Here is a 917-nt window from a genome sequence, read left to right on the forward strand (position 1 = left end):
ACCCTACAAACACACACACACACACTGCATACATACATACATACATACATACACCCTACAAACGCACACATACACACCCCCTGCATACATACACACACCCTACAAACACACACACACACCCTACAAACACACACACACGCCCACCCTGCATACAGATACACCCTACAAATGCACACACATATACCCTGCATACATACATACACCCTACAAATGCACACGCACACACCCTGCATACATACATACACCCTACTAATGCACACACACACCCTGCATACATACATACACCCTACTAATGCACACACCCTACATACATACACACACCCTACAAACTCACGCACACACCCTGCATACATACATACACCCTACAAACGCACACACACACACCCTGCATACATACATACACCCTACAAATGCAAGCACACATACATACATACTACAAACGTGCGCGTGCGCGCACACACACCCTGCATACATACACACACCCTACAAACGCATACACATGCACCTTGCATACATACAAACACACACACACACCCTGAACACATATATACATACTACAAACACGCGCACACACACACACACCCTGCATACACACACACACACTACAAACGCACGCACACACCCTGAATACATACATACCACAAACGCGCGCACACACACACACCCTGCATACATGCATACTACAAATGCACACATACACCCTGCATACATACATGCATACTACAAATGCACACACACCCTGCATACATACATACACCCTACAAATGCACACACATACACCCTGCATACATACTACAAATGCACACACACACACCCTGCAAACATACATACACCCTACAAACGCACACACACACCCTGCATACATACATACACTCTACAAACACACACACACACCCTGCATACATACATACTACAAA

At 45.6% G+C, this 917-nt stretch overlaps 1 protein-coding gene across 2 annotated transcripts in view; it reads right to left on the bottom strand.

Moving 5' to 3' along the window:
• LOC101655181 (triple functional domain protein) overlaps positions 1-917 on the bottom strand; it is a 146,959-nt gene that overhangs the window by 128,068 nt on the left and 17,974 nt on the right. The window lies entirely within an intron of this gene.

This window comes from Echinops telfairi, unplaced genomic scaffold, assembly GCF_000313985.2.
Source record: "Echinops telfairi isolate 266 unplaced genomic scaffold, ASM31398v2 ScPeMD7_7469;HRSCAF=8507_1, whole genome shotgun sequence".
Lineage (NCBI taxonomy): Eukaryota > Metazoa > Chordata > Mammalia > Afrosoricida > Tenrecidae > Echinops > Echinops telfairi.